The 15,967-nt window shown below is 47.6% G+C and overlaps 1 non-coding gene across 1 annotated transcript; it reads right to left on the reverse strand.

Moving 5' to 3' along the window:
- Window positions 1-4,705: 4,705 nt before the first annotated feature.
- Trnap-cgg (transfer RNA proline (anticodon CGG)) lies at window positions 4,706-4,777 on the reverse strand. The gene has a single exon. It is a non-coding gene; the product is annotated as a tRNA-Pro (tRNA).
- Window positions 4,778-15,967: the final 11,190 nt, after the last annotated feature.

A 15,967-nucleotide genomic window follows, 5' to 3' on the forward strand; every position in this document is an offset into this window, starting at 1 on the left:
CATGCTGCATCATCCCATGTTCCTTAGGTCCGTCTTGGCTAACCATCTTTGAATACACAGAATGAGTTTTGGTTTTTGTAATTTACAGGCCTCTAATCAGTGTTGCCATTTTTGCCGTTTTGTCACTAAATTTGGCGTCTTTCTTGTTAGTTTAGCGACAAAAATTGCTGTCTGTCGACCAAGCCTGTCTTTTTTTTTCTGACTGAATGACCAGTTCAGACACTTGAGCGACATCGAAATTAGGAAAATTGCTTCGAAAACAGATTGTGAAAACACAAGAAATCATTAAAAAGCTACATGTAAGCGGCCGAAGCGCGCAGTATGGCACAGTGAGCATGAAGCAACGGACCTACATTGATAGCTTCCACAGTCTTATTGTGCTTCACAGCACATTCACAGCACAGCGGACGTCAGAGATATCATATTTTGCTAGAAAACTGATTTTTTTTTTCATTTCTTGCAAAACTGATTTGAGGGAGTTTAAGCTCTGTGAGTTTTGAGGTACCCCTATGTGCATTCGATTGGTTGACGTTCGCAAGTGTAGCAGCAAATTTTTATAAATTGTATGTTCCGATTTAGAACACAGCAGATGAATAAGACATATCCACCGTATGAAAAGCCATACAACTATGACAACTGAGCGGCCGAGCTCGCTCAGGCGAATTTGAACAAATCGCTTCGTTTTTTCCCGGCTTTCGTAATAATTCTTACTTCACGGTGGCTTTCATGTGGATGTGTGGCGGGAGTGTAGTATTTGACCTGTGTAACGCTCGGGTATATGTCATCATGCTGTTAACAACATGCGGCCAAGCGTTTTCCGCCGAAATTTCGGAGATCACGAACCTCTAGAATCAGAAAACAAAACAATGATAAATGCAGCCTAAGTGCCTTTTCGTTCTATAAAACCTAGGTTATCTTTCGTTTCTTCAATCAAACTGACTTTGAAACCTTAAAATCTGAAGGGTAAAAGTAGAATTTAAGCTCTTATTATCCATAACGTAAGTATATTAGCAAAGTGAAATGTTTTCTGCACCCTGCTAGAAAATTCCCATTGATCTGTCACCTTCGCAGATATTAAAGAAACATAACACGTCTACCAATGCAGCCGGGAAATGTCCAGTAAAAACAACGGCGTATTTGTTCAGCGTATGCGCAGGTTTGCTCTCTTCTAGGTGAGCTGAAGTTGAACTTGGCTTCTGCGGTATGCCATTTGTGCATAATTTATAGGGAAGTGACGCACTTAAAGGCCTGTGACGCACTTCAACTGTGACGCACTTGAAGGCCGCAGAAAAAAAATACACCGTCTCGGATCACGGCGATAGGATATAAAAAAAAAATAACAATGAAAGCAGAAGATTCTATTTCATGGAACTTCGAAAAACAAATCTATGACATGCTGGCGACCTATTTTTATATACACTTTCGACACTTCTCAGAAAAGAAATCTTAAAAACACCAAGTTTCATTTCCAAGCACAGCGCTACAAGCTCGTTATCACATTAATACAGTGACAGATACTGCCGGGTGCATGTGAAACTTAATTCTACTGACAAATGTATCATCTTATGCAGACACTCTGGTAAGATATGAAAAATGCACGCCGATAACCAGTATTCTACGACATTCATTCGTTGCCCATACCTTAATCGACCATACGTTGAGAATTTTTATTAGAAATGAAATAGAGCGCTGGGTAAAATTTTACGGACTAGTGATTGTGCGACAAAAGCGATTTTCTTCTCCGCCTATAAATAAAATTTGAAATGACAAATTTAGGCCAATCCGGTCATTGCGACCTTTCCAGTGCCCCCGTCATTTGATATATGTGCATTTATATTACAAGGAAATGCACTTTTTTCCTTGTGCTTCTAGTTCATATATTATTGCTCACTATCTTAAACGTTGAAAGCATTTCCCTATAATAGCATGCAATGCTGCGGACATTTTGTTTAAGGGCGCGACGTGCATAAACTAGTCAATCTGGTGCTTGCGGTAAGAAAATAGTCTGATGAGCCACTTCAGCAGCGACACACTTGCGAAAAAGTTTACGTGCTTCCCACGTACCACATGGCACTTGGGTGTAGAACAAGAGAGTCAACATTATAGGTGCGGGAACGGCTGGCGTAAGAATTTGCGATATACAGGTATCGTTCATAGAAGAATAAGAGATCGTGCTTAGTATAGCCTAGAGTACCAAAATATATGTCAAAGATGTAGGTTGCTGTGCCGTTTTTACGCCCCTTGGCTTGTTAGGCGTGACGCAGAAGCATCGTGATTGGTTAGATATGAAATCCCATAGTGACACACCGATATTAGGTATTCAGCCTGTGTAGCTTTCAGGGGTGCCAGAGTGTATATATACAGCTGTCATACGCTCAATTGTGAGCATATGATATGAGCGTATCCACAACACAAGTGCTTGAGGCTGAGACAAGCATCCACCTGCAAAAAAACATTGATTCTGTCAAACATGCCTGTATCATACAATCAGGTTGAAAACGTGCCAAATTCTCAGGAGACAGTCAAGAATATGACATCCGCTTGACTAGCACTGAATTAAACAAGCCCCGGCAGGACATGGCAGCACTGGTCTACATTGCCGGCTACTGTGCACGCGCAGCTCCTAAGCGCAAACCATGTGATGATTGCCTAGATATATTGACTGTCGCGGAACGAGAGCTGGAAGAAAGTGACTATGTGCTGATTTACAGCATCAGTCGAGGTGGATTGAACTTTCTACAGCGAGCTGTTATCCACGCTCTCCTCTGCGCGAAGGTTGTTTTCGACTGTGTCACTAGCAAAATTCATGAGCCCTGTTTCGTGCTGACACTAACCAGCGAGTGACGCTACTAAGTGCGCTTATGTATTTGCTGAGCGATAGCGAAGTAGGCCACACTCCATATTCCACAGTGAAAAATGTTTGGCTTCCAGCAATAAACATCCTGCTTAAGAACTATGCTGCTCTGCGAAATGAAGAACTAAACAAAAAGAAATCAAATGGAAGGAAGAGAAAGTTACTTACTCTGAAATGATGTCTGTGGTTATGTTGTTTGTATATATAAGTTGACATGTATTCAGTCAGACAATAAAATGTATTCCTTGTTCTGAATCTATCTTCTCGTTGGTATCACTCTGATTGAAGATGTGGATAGCGTATACATTTGAATACTGGTGATAACAAAATCCTCCTAGCTGCTGCCATATTTATGTCTCGTAAATTGGTGCGCCTCCGGGCGACGAGAACCTGCAAATCACAACACATATACCGCCCTGTAAACCAAACTGTTCAGTTGCCTAACGCAACACAAAAGATTGGAAAACTGTCACGTGTCTTGAAACAAAAGCGTGACGTCCCTAGTATTCGACGACAAGCGCCAGCTGTCATGTTCTCCACGCCGGTAACAAAGAAAGGGAAAAAACACGATAGCGTGCACTACGTATATATGTGCAAAATATAAGGTCGAAACAAAACGCAAATTTATCGCGGACTGCCATTAAACATGAAGTGTATTGCTTCAGCCTTGTGGCGTCGGTAGTGACTTCTTTAATGGTCATTAAATGTAGTTATAAGTTTCCTTCACGCCACAAAAAAAAAAAAAAAAAAAAAAAAAAAACTGCGTAGCTAAAGTGGCCGCAAAGTCATCTGCTAAACGATCGCGAAGGGCCGCGTACGGCCTGAGTTTGGTGACGTCACGGAGGAGTGCATAGGCCTTTTTAGTCTACGCGGCGTTGACAGAGCTGGCGAAAGGGCGCACCAGCTGCCGCAGTTGCGCTCTAAGTGTGGCGTGAGGGGAGAGCGCATCGCCGCGAAGCCACGTCACCCTCGTTCTCGCAAGCCCGTGTTATCCGCGCGTTCCTAGTCCGCTGAAGCCCTCGCCTGCGTTATAATTGCGCATCGGTAAGGCCAAATCAAAACGCGCAATAAGTCTCAACGCGCTCGCTTGCATGGTGCAAACACTAAGAAATCAAAGCCACCTACGCAGATGAAGCCAACTGTGAGCTAGTTTGTGCATCCAGAGAACTGTAGAAACTTCCTGCATTTTTTGTATCGTTGTTTATTATATAGTTTTCGTTAATGATATAGGTAACACTTATTACAACATTTGCCGCACATATGTGAACAGTATTCATAAGCACACATTAAAAAGTACCAATTTCAAATGTTTGTTGCGCGCTATATTTTGCGTGGATCTGTATTTTCGTGTTTGAAAAGCCACAGAAATCAAATAAAGCATACGCAGCTTCCTGATTTACCGTCATAAAGTCAGCTTTCCAGCACACCGTGAACAATTTCTGTCCACTTATTTGCCCGTTTCAGGCATAAGCATGACATGTCGCCTTTATTTGAGGTTGCTACTACATAAACGAAATGCTTACATCAGTGTTATCCAGAATCTCATAATTTGAGGCTAAAAGCTGATTAAGTGAGCTTCAGCATAAATCCTTACATTTGGTAGGAAAATAAATGGTCAATATTTCAAACTTTTCGATAATACATCACATGCAGTGGTTGTGGCTAACCTGGATTTCTGGTTCTTTTGGCATCCACGCCACGGGTGCAACGACCAAATGATACTATTATCTTTATTTTAAGAAGAAAACAAACAATGACACCAAGGACAACATAGGGGAAATTGCTTGCACTTACTACTTGAATGAAAGACATGATAAATTAATGGAAATGAAAACGGATGGAAAAACAACTGTCCGCAGGTGGGGAACGAACCCACGTCTTCGCATTCCGCGTGCGATGCTCCCACCATTGAGCTACCGCGGAGCCGTCTTCCCATCCACTTTCTGGGGTATTTATGTTTATGTTTATGTTTATGTGTTATTTATGTTTACTAAGTTTGTGAGTGGTGGCGCTGGCTAACACTCCCAGGGTTAGTTCTAGTTGTAAAACATAAATGCCCCAGAAAGTGGATGGGAAGACGGCTCCGCGTTAGAACAATGGTGAGAGCATCGCACGCGGAATGCGTAGTTAGAACGGAGGCGAGGGCTTGAGCGGACTCTTGCGAGAACGAGGGTGACGTGGCTTCGCGGCGATGCGCTCGCCCCTCACGCCACACTTAGAGCGCAACTGCGGGAGCTGGTGCGCCCTTTCGCCCGCTCTGTCAACGCCACGTAGACTAAAAAGGTCTATGCACTCCTCCGTGACGTCACCAAACTCAGGCCGTACGCGGCCCTTCGCGATCGTTTAGCAGATGACTTTGCGGCCACTTTAGCTACGCAGTTTTTTTTTTTTTTTGTGGCGTGAAGGAAACGTATAACTACATTTAATGACCGTTAAAGAAGTCACTACAGACGCCACGGGGCTGAAGCAATACACTTCATGTTTAATGGCAGTCCGCGAAAAATTTGCGTTTTGTTTCGACCTTATAATTCGCACATATATACGTAGTGCGCGCTGTCGTGTTTTTTTCCCTTTCTTTGTTACCGGCGTGGAGAACATGACAGCTGGCGCTTGTCGTCGAATACTACGCACGTCACGCTTTTGTTTCAAGACACGTGACAGTTTTCCAATATTTTGTCTTGCGTTAGACAACTGAACAGTTCGGTTTACAGGGCGGAATATATGTTGTGATTGCCAGGTTCTCGTCGCCCGGGGGCGCACCAATTTACGAAACATAAATATTGCAGCTAGGAGGATTTTGTTATCACCATTCTTCAAATGTATACGCTATTGACATTTTCAAGCAGAGTGATACCAACGGGAAACTAGATTCAGAGCAAGGAATACATTTTATTGTCGGACTGAATACATCTCAGCTTATATATGCAAACAACATAACCACACACATTATCATTTCAGAGTAAGTAACTTTCTCTTCGTTCCATTTGATTTCTTTTTGTTTAGTTCTTCATTTCGCAGAGCAGCATAGTTCTTAAGCAGGATGTTTATTGCTGGAAGCGAAACATTTTTCACTATGGAATCTGGAGTGTGGCCAACTGCACATGCATGAAATTCTTCGCTATCGCTCAGCAAATACATAAGCGCATTCAGTAGCGTCAGTCGCTGGTTAGTTTCAGCAAGAAACAGGGGCTCATGATCTTTGCTAGTGACACAGTCGAAGACAACTTTCGTGCAGACGACAGCGTGGATAACAGCTCGCTGTAGAAACTTCAATCCACCTCGACTGATGCTGTCAATCAGCACATAGTCACTTTCTTCTAGCTCTCGTTCCGCGACAGTCAATATATCTAGGCAATCATCCCATGGTTTGCGCTTAGGAGCTCCGTGTGCACAGTAGCCGGCAATGTAGACCAGTGCTGCCATGTCCTGCCGGGGCTTGTTTAATTCAGTGCTGGTCAAGTGGATGTTATACTCTTGACTGGCTCCTGATGATTTGGCACGTTTTTTAAACTGATTGTATGAGAAAGGCATGTTTTACAGAATCAATGTGTTTTTCAGGCGGATGCTTGCCTCAGCCGCAAGCACTTGTGTTATCGATACGTTATAATCCGAAACACATAGCCGCCTATATCTCCCAAAGCGATCCTCAAGTGAATCAGTTTGGAATTTGCCGAGGAGAACAGGGCACCCTGATCACGAGAAAGAATTTTACAGAAGAATAAAATTTGGTTGGAGTGCATACGGCAGGCATTGCCAAATCCTGACTGGGAGCTTAATACTGTCGTTGAAAAGAAAAGTGTAAAATCATTGCATTCTACCGGTACTAACATATGGGACAGAAACTTGGAGGTTAACAAACAAGCTCGACAACAAGCCCGGCAGCCTAAAACCGCTTGATGTTGGAAAGTAGCGGCGCTCTCTGATCTACGCCGCGCGCTCTCGCCGGCGCTGTTAACCCCTCTTTTTCTCGGCCTCTTTCGCCGATCCAGAGCCACGCTGAATTGCTGCGTCGCGCGATCCCACCCTGCCAGGTGACCCTGACGCCACGAAAGTGGCGTGAAACTTGCTTTCGCGCGCTTTTAGTTTCTAATGCCTGCCATGCGCCTTCCAAGCGGTAGTCGCTCTGCCGCTCCGAAGGTTCGTTTCCTAAGTTTTTCCGTGTTTCCGTAGGAATCTGGGCTTAATTCTGCGTGGAAATGCCTTGCTGCTGTGCGTTTCAATGCAGCACGTCAAAGAAAGGGCTAGCATTATTTTCTATCCCACGAGGAGAACGAAATGTCGTGCGCCAGAAGTAGTGCATGGCTCCATAACATCGGGCGAAAGGATTTCGTCCTGTCTAAGCACGTCGTTCATTGCGAGGTAATTGTTTCAGCTTTCATTATATTGGTAGGTGAAGTTCCATGGAGATTTTAATGCCGTTTGATTTATTGATTTCCATTTACACACACGCACAAGTACATAGGAATGGTACATGGAGGTGGATGAGGGAAGAAAGCCGCAGAGACGCGGCTTTAGGTAACCTCTCCCCCTTAGGTGCAATATGGCTGCATGGGGTAACACATCAAGCACGATATATATTGTATTTATATTGTGGCCATAAAACATTGCAGTTATACAATATATGAAAAACAATGAAATATTCTCACACGTAATAACAATGCAAACACGCTGCGGCCTTGAAATAATTAAATGATATTGTCACGTAGTAGTGACGCTGAAGAAAACAGAGTGAGAGAGGCATAAAGGAGAGATTCCTCGACCTGCACCACTACTGTAGAAAACAGTCGCAAAACTGTGAATGACGAAGCGGACTTTATTGGGTGAACCTGCGCCCACAAAAGCAACTTGCACTTGAAGCACAACAATAGCGGCGAACACAGTTGGCGATCGTCGAAATCTGATCAGCGGCGAAACGCGTGGGCTTTTATAGATGAGTCATAGAAGGTTCCAGATTATTCTCTGGTACTCGCGTGTCTTCTACAAAGTTCTGGTGAATTCGCGTCGCTCATACAATCAGATTACATGAGCGTCGGTGACAAGAGACAACGGATAGAAGCATTGATAACGTTCGAGAAGCTTCCGATACATGCAGGCGCGTCTTGTGCCTAGCGATAACGTTTACCATTTATTAGCCGGTGAAAAGCGGCCAGCGATGAAAGATAAAAATGTATACGTGTCAATACCCTCCCCTTAAAAAGCATCGTCCCGATGCTACAAATACGAAAGCGAAAACAAAACTATGCGTACAGACACAGAAAAAAGAAACAATAACAAAGCAACAAAGTATACCTAAGTTCGTCAACGGGCGTAGAAAGGCTTAAGGCGCACCACGTGGATGACTTCAGGTCGTGCCCGGCGCCACTGTGATTGCGAAATGCCGTCTGGCACGACCTCATAGTCCATTGTGCCAATACGTCGGTTGATCCTATATGATCCCAAATAGCGGCGTAACAGTTTCTTGCTAAGTTCTCTTCGGAGTATCGGAGTCCAGACCCAAACACGGTCGCGTTTGGGTCTCGACGTAGCGTCGTCGAAGATTGTAGTGTCGGCTGTTGGTCCTCTGCTAGTTCTTGATGCGCAGGTGGGCGAGCTGTCGACCTTCTTCGGCCCGCTGCAAATAGGTGGCAACGTCGAGATTTTCTTCGTCGGTGACGTCCGGTAGCATGGCGTCAAGCGTCGTTGCCGGCTTCCTTCCGTAGACCAGGTTGAATGGCGCCATGTGCGTCGTTTCTTGCACGGTCGTGTTGTATGCGAAGGTTACGTACGGAAGGATGGCATCCCACGTCTTGTGTTCGACGTCGACGTACATTGCCAGCATGTCGGCGATCGTCTCTTTTAGGCGCTCGGTGAGGCTATTCGTCTGCAGGTGGTAGGCGGTGGTCCGACGATGGCTTGTCTGGCTGTATCGCAGGGTGGCTTGAGTTAGTTCTGCCGTAAAGGTCGTGCCTCTGTCGGTGATGATGACTTCTGGGGCAACGTGACGCAAGAGGTTGTTGTGAACGAGGAATCGGGCTACTTCGGTGGCACTGCCTTTGGGCAAGGCTTTTGTTTCGGCGTAGCGGGTGAGGTAGTCCGTAGCAGGGGCGTAGCCAGGGGGGGGGGGGGTTGGGGGGGTTCAACCCCCCCCCCGAAATTTTTTCCGCCCCCCCCCCCACTTACCCACCCTTTTTTCTCGTCGCTTCGCGCTGACATACTTCATGAAACCGGAGCTACTATCACAATTTCATTCCTGGGCGCTTCCGTTTGGGTTGGTAATTTACAGAGAATCATGTCTCAATATGGAAAAAATTGTCACAGTGTTTGTTAACTCTTTGACCCTCTGTGAAGTTTTGGGCGAGAATGTGGCGGCCGCATTCTGAAGCAACAAATGTGCAACAAATGAAGCAACAAATGCGGCAGCCGCATTTTAGATGATGGCGAGAACGCTCGAGGCCCGTTTACTTAGATTTAGGTGCACGTTAAAAGACCCCAGGTGGCCAAAATCTCCGGTATACATTTCCGCCGCTTCCCTTCAGGTGCCGGTTAGGCTGCGCTCCTGCAGGATCTTAGGCTACGTTCACACTTGGTCTGGAAGCTGTCGGAAGCGGCAAAATCTAGGAAAAATCCGCCCGCCTAGGTGGCAAAACAGGCAGAAAAACAGGCTGCGAGCCAAATTGGTCTCGGGCCGATTTTTTCGCCATGGCGAAGCGGAAACGCGGCGGAAAGTCGTTCTGCTTCACTGGAAGCTGCACTAGCATGTAAACAACAGGTCGTAAAATTGAACATGGCACCAAAAGTGTAGGCTGTAATGCTGATCGACGCGATAAAGAACCAGCCCTTGCTCTACGACAAGAGTGGAACTAAAACGTACTGTCAGCAATACTCGCGATAGTATTCAACGTCGCGCGACTGGAGGTGCGGCAACGAAGCCTTGGCGTGACCCAACTTCTCGCGCTTTTGCAAAGCCAGGCGAACCCACCACCGCCGTTTCCGAGGTGTCCGCGTCTTTCGTTTATTCATTGTCAATTTCTAGAAAACAAGTAGGTTGAAGTATAAAAGCCATTTCTTCTTCCACTTCCATGGCAGACAATAGTTAGGCAGATTCCTCGTTGGCGCTCCATAATTCTCCTCGCACGTGTACGGTATGTTGCACAAGTCGCGGGGTGCTTTTCTCGTCGCGACGATAGATTGGGAGCGTAGGTCTCACGTAGGACGCGCAGGCTTTGGCGAGCCCCAACACAAGGGCCAGCCCGGGTTTTAGCCGTGGTGTTTCCGTTGGCCCTTTGGTGTCCTGGAGGCGCCGACAATACGAAATGATGAAATGTTATTACAACTTGTAAATAAAAGCTATTAAAGAAATATTATCACGCCTAGGCACCAACCTGTGACTCAGCGCTACCGCGCCCGTGTGAGGAGAATTACGGAACGCCAACGAGGAATTTACCGAAGGTCGCAGATGACACGAGAAGTTGCGTAAAATGATCACTTTTGATGACGGTACGTGGGTCAATGAATGAACATACCGGTCGAAATAATGCGATAATGAGCGCCACCACGCCGACAAACGTACGCAGACTAGATGGATCTGGACGAAAACGGCAGCGGCGGCCGCGGCGGTAGCAATACAAATGTGAACAACTTGGACAGGCACGGAAAAAAATTTCCGGCCGCTTTGGCCTTTCCGCCCACTTTGGCCTTTCCGCCCGCTTGCCGCTTCCCAAGTGTGAACGTAGGCATAGTATGCGCGAGAAACGTCTCTTGTTTGCGATTGCGCCCCTACGGAAGGCTGGTAATTACTGTTGTGTTGTTGAATCCGAAACCAGCTATTACGGAAGTCTGGTAGTTGCTGTTTTGTTGTGGAATCCCAAACCAGCAATGTACACTCGAAGGGGTTGATGACAGCTGTGAAATTCCACCGACTCGCAACAGAATGCATGAAACAGACAGCCGACAAGCATGAATTACTGCTGTGCGCAGTACAGCGTGAGTAAATTCTTGTTGCAGGCGCTGACAGTTCTCGTCGGAGTTCACGCGTCCTGAGAAATTGATTATGTGCACTATGCACTGAACAAGAACAAGAACAAGTTCATTCCTGCATCAGTAGTACACCAATCAGTCGAGATTCTGTGAGGTACAAGGCCGCTTCCTGTTTGCACCGGCGTAAGTGAAGCAGAAATGAGTTGCACGCACTACTTAAAATGCGTACACATGCCATATCTATGCTGTGCGGTGAAATATTCTTTACAATTCTGAATCTGTTGACATAAAGGCAATGACGGCTGCACGCTCGAACAAAGCGGAAGACACAGCGGCCCATGCACTTGCCGCAGGAAATGCAACCCTCTCGTATGAGGGAGCAGGGCGACGAAAGCTTCGAAAAAAAAATCCTTACGCGTTTTTGCGCGTATTTAAATTTTCTAGCGCAAAGACGCAGCGAACAAGCTATTGCTATGGGAGTAGGTATAGCCTGGTCACACGTGCATTTTCACGCGTATAGCCGTCCTTGACTTGTGAAATGCACTTCGCCCCGACGAGGACGACGCCATCTATGCTTAACGGAAATTAACAATTAATGATGTCTTCTCCGATCGCACGGGTCGTCTCAATGATGCGTTTTCGAAGACCGGTCCATTCAGTGGCGCGATGAGAGACCGTTGCTCCAAACGCCCACTGTACCTGTCGTCCTTACTGTATTTACTGAGCTTACTTTACTTTTTACTTAATTTCTTCGCAAGCACACACACACGTGAAGGGGGGGGGGGGGGCGGTCCCATGTCTTTGATATACATGTATAGCGTTCGCTTAAACTACCGATATTTATTATCGATCACGTGACGTAGAGGAAAGCAAAAGCTTCGCCCCCCCCCGGTCGGGCCGGTGAAACCCCCCCCCCCCCCGAAAAAATTTCTGGCTACGCCCATGGTCCGTAGCTACGACGATCCATTTATTGTCGGACGTCGACGTCGGAAAAGGCCCCCGTAAGTCCATCCCGACCTGCTGGAATGGTCGGCGAGGTGGCTTGATCGGCTGTAGAAGTCCGGCTAGCCTTGTCGGCGGTGTTTTGCGTCGCTGACAGTCTCGGCATGTCCTTACGTGATGGGTGACGTCGGCCGAGACGCGAAGCCAGTAGTATTTTTCTTGTATCTTCCCGAGCGTGCGGGAAAAACCGAGATGTCCAGCCATTGGGTCGTCATGGAGAGCTTGCAAAACTTCTGGACGCAATGCTGAGGGTGCCACGAGAAGGTAGTTGGCTCGGAGAGGCGAGAAGTTATTCTTTAGGAGAATGTCGTTTTGCAAGAAAAATGACGCCAATCCTCGCCTGAATACCTTCTGCACAATGACGGTCTTGTCTTCCAGGTAGTCTACAAGGCTCCTTAGTTCCGGGTTGGCTCGCTGTTCGGCGAATTCGTCGGCACTGATGGGTCCCAAGATAGTGTCGTCATCCTGGTCGTCCTGTGGTGGTGGTTCGACGCGGGCGTGAGACAAGCAGTCGGCGTGAGAGTGCTTTCGCCCGAACTTGAAAACGACGGTGATGTCGAATGCTTGAACTCCCAGACTCCATCATGCGAGGGGACCTGAAGGATCCTTCAAGTTAGCTAGCCAACACAAGGCGTGGTGATCGCTCACAACTTGGAAGGGCCTGCCGTAGAGCTAGGGGCGAAACTTTGATGTAGCCCACATGATGGCGAGGCACTCCTTTTATCTTGTGGAATAATTTGCTTCCGCCCTCGATAGCCACCGGCTAGCGTAACTTACGACCCTTTCTAGTCCGTCAGTCCTCTACACAAGTACGGCACCGAGTTATACGCTGCTTGCATCGGTGTGGACTGCGGTATCGGCGTTATCGTCGAAATGCGTAGAGCGTCATCACCCCGCGTGGAGATACAGGTTTGCGCAGGTTAAAGGGGAGGATTTATGGAATAACATACAGCAGAACGGTCTGACTCTTTTGACGGATCCCTTGAGGCCAACTCGACAGGGTAACAGTGTCTCGCAACACACCACGCCGGACCTAACTCTGGTTGGAGGCAGGATCTCGGCTACGTGGTGTAACACGGGTGAAGATCTGGGTAGCGACCACATAATAATTGAGATAGTCATAGAGGACGGTCCTTCACTAGCTCGCACGAAGAAGCTAGAAACTGAATTGGCATGCTTTCAGGGAAAGTCGGTCCGGCCAGGATGGCATAGAAGACATAGATGAATGGAGCAGGGGAGTTATTCAATTGGTCCACGATGCAACTGAGGAAATCGAGGTGGATGAGAACCAAGAACGCGTTGACAGACACATGATAAACCTGTGGCGCAAAAGCGAGATCTCAACTTGAGGCTCACGGAGAAAAGAGGCGATAGAAATATCCGCAGGCAGTTGGCTGTGTTGAATAAGGAGATAGAAGAATACGCTTCGACCCTCACCAAGCAGAACTGGAGCAGCATTTGTTACGAAGTGGATCACAAAATTGGTAGTGCAAGGACCTGGCATCTGCTGCGGCACTTGCTAGACCCGGACAAATCCAAGCTAGAGGCATAGCAGCCGCTACAAAAGCTCGTTTACAAATACGAAGGAGCAACTGATGAGCTCATCGCCGAGGTCAGGGATAGATATCTCAGCTGTGCGGGTTCTGGTTCCCTGCCCGAGTATTCGGGTTTAGAGAACGTAGATCTTGACAGCCCGATCGCGGTAGGTGAGGTCAGGGCCGAGATAAACAGTCTGAGGACGAAGACAGCTGCATGGCCGGATAGGATAAGTAATAAGATGCTCAGAAATCTGGACGATGTGTCGGTCAGAAATTTGACAGCGTACATGCAGGACTGCTGGGACAGAGGGCAGCTTCCGCCGGCGTGGAAGGATGCCAACCTTGTCTTCATTCCAAAGCCTGGAAAGAAACCTAGTTTTGAACATCTAAGGGCCATTTCACTTACTTCGTGCGTGGGCAAATTAATGGAACATGTTATTCAGAGCAGGCTGAATAGGTTTCTCGAATATCAGGGACTGTACCCCGACACCATGATTGGTTTTAGGTCTCATCTATCGGCATGCGACGTCATGCTCCAGCTCAAAGAAGAGGTGATAGACAACAAAACGGTAGACACGAGGGTAGTCGTGGAATTAGATGTTTCTAAAGCTTTCGATAATGTGAAGCATTTGGCCATATTGGAGAGTCTCAGACCTCTAAATGTGGGCATGAAGACTTAGATTTATGTAAGGTATTTTATTATGAATAGAACGGCAAAGATCAGCTTGGGAGGGCAGTCATTGGAAGGTAATAAACAGGGAAGCAAGGGTACGCCGCAGGGATCAGTTCTGCCGCCCACCTTGTGTAACGTCGCGGTGATGGGTCTCCCCGGGAAGCTGGCAGGCATAGAAGAACTGAACCATACGCTCTACGCGGACGATCTGACGCTATGGATGAGCAGAGGCAGTGACGGGAACATCGAGAAGACGCTGCAGAGGGCAATCAAAGCCATCGAGGAATATTTGGAGCCGATAGGCCTCAGGTGCTCGCCGGAGAAGTTGGAGGTCCTTTTCCTAACATCGCAGGCGCGGCGACGGGGGGGGGGGGAGGGGACAAGACCCGGGGCACGGCATTGAGCTGAGGGTAAACGCTAACATTATTCGCACTGTCGACAGTATCAGGGTCTTGGGTTTGCGGATTCAAACGAACGGCACAAACGCCGAGACGATCCAACGACTGGAAGCGAGTACCAGCCATACGTGCCAATTACTCATACGAATAGCAAACAAACACGCGGGTATGAAGGAAGCGAACCTCCTAAGGTTACTGCAATCTTTCGTAATTAGGAGGGTCGTATATGTAGCCCCCTACCTGAAATTCACCAAAGCAGAGAAAGACCCGGTCGAGATCATTATTTGGAAGTGGATCAAGACGGCTCTCTTTCTTCCTCCGAACACATCAACCAACAAAATCTTAAGTTTAGGGGTGTCCAACAGCTCAGCGAGCTCATTGAAGCGGCGACAGTATCGCAATATCAGATACTGCTGCGCACACAGACTAGTGGAAGGATCCTGGAGCGGCTGGGGCTCGAGGCCCAGGCATGTTCCAAGCAGACAGGCAAAGTCCCACCGCGAGTCAGGGACAGGCTGAGAATACTCCCGTTGCCCAAGAATATACACCCGGTGCATCATGAGGGCAGGCGAAGGGAAAAAGCTGAGGCGCTGCAGAAAAGTTAGAAAGCAGGCAGGATGTGATATACACGGACGCGGCCGAATACAAGCAAGGCAAAGTATACGCAGCCGTAATTGCACGCAAGAACGGAGGCCCTGCCTCGTGCTGCAGCGTCAGCCATTTAGGAGCAACGGAGGCGGAAGAAGTCGCCATTGCGCTGGCTTTGACTCAAAATAATGTGAGAGTTATTGTTAGTGATTCAAAATCTGCAATCAGAAATTTTGATGCGGGCAGGATCTCCGCCGCAGCTATACACATATTAGCCGTCGGACAGCCCCCGGCAGAGCAGGTTTCGCTAATCTGGACCGCGGCTCATCAGGGTTTGTGAGGGAACGAGAAGGCGCACGCGCTGGCCCGAGGTCTCACTTTCCGGGATTTCAGCGCTGTCTCGACAACACCCCCAAACGAGGAACCCCTACAGACCGCCGACGAACTGAACACTTTTCAAGAAATTCTTAACCATTATAAGCTGGGGCGTAAGACTTACCCGAGAGCGGATAAGAACCTTACCAAAAGCGAGGAAGTTATGTGGAGGAAGCTGCAAACGGGGGTATTTCCGAACCCACAACTGTTGATCAAATGGCATCCCTCAGTGTATAGCCCTCGGTGTAGGCATTGTGATGGACTTAGTGCACATGGTTTGGACCTGTCCTAACTTTGATGAGCCAGATAGATGCAGATAATCTAGGGAGTCCTTGCTACTCAACGAAGAAGAAAATGCTCAACGGCAAGTCATCGGTCTCGCCCTGACCGACGCCGTGTCCCAAGGGATCCCGGTCGACGGTTAGGGAGGATGAGTGTGGGTTCAGGCTGAAGCCTCTACCCCCTCATCTATTTGACGGGTGCTAATAAAGTCACCTCTCTCGCTCTCTCTCGTCGAAATGCGTAAGTATTGGCGATGATTGCAAGCATCGCTTCAGTTCTTCAAATGCTTCGACTTGCGGCG

The sequence above is a fragment of the Dermacentor silvarum genome, chromosome 5, assembly GCF_013339745.2.
Source record: "Dermacentor silvarum isolate Dsil-2018 chromosome 5, BIME_Dsil_1.4, whole genome shotgun sequence".
Lineage (NCBI taxonomy): Eukaryota > Metazoa > Arthropoda > Arachnida > Ixodida > Ixodidae > Dermacentor > Dermacentor silvarum.